A 367-nucleotide genomic window follows, 5' to 3' on the forward strand; every position below is an offset into this window, starting at 1 on the left:
TGTAACCAGCCTCTGTAATAGAGCGTTGGGTGCAAGAAAAATTCAAAAAACACTTGCAGGACTGAATCATTCTTTATGGCCAGCTGTAAACTTAAATTCACTCATTTATTTATGAAGTTTCAGCTCTGAGTTTTTTTATCAATAGTTTTAACATTCTCTTTCAGGCTTTTTTGTTTCTAAATGGAAGATGTCAATCCATTATCTTCACAATTTCCTGTACTAAAAGGAAACCGGTGGTCATTTTGGGCAGGTTTATTGGAAAACCAATTTTCAAGGAGTGTCTGTTGAGTTTTGATAGCATTTTTAGATATGAAGATTAATATCACTCTTTTGAAACGGGGCAAGTAAAAATTGACAAAAGCGACAG

Source organism: Lepisosteus platostomus, chromosome 15, assembly GCF_059453375.1.
Source record: "Lepisosteus platostomus isolate fLepPlt1 chromosome 15, fLepPlt1.hap1, whole genome shotgun sequence".
In the NCBI taxonomy this organism is placed as follows: Eukaryota; Metazoa; Chordata; class Actinopteri; order Semionotiformes; family Lepisosteidae; genus Lepisosteus; species Lepisosteus platostomus.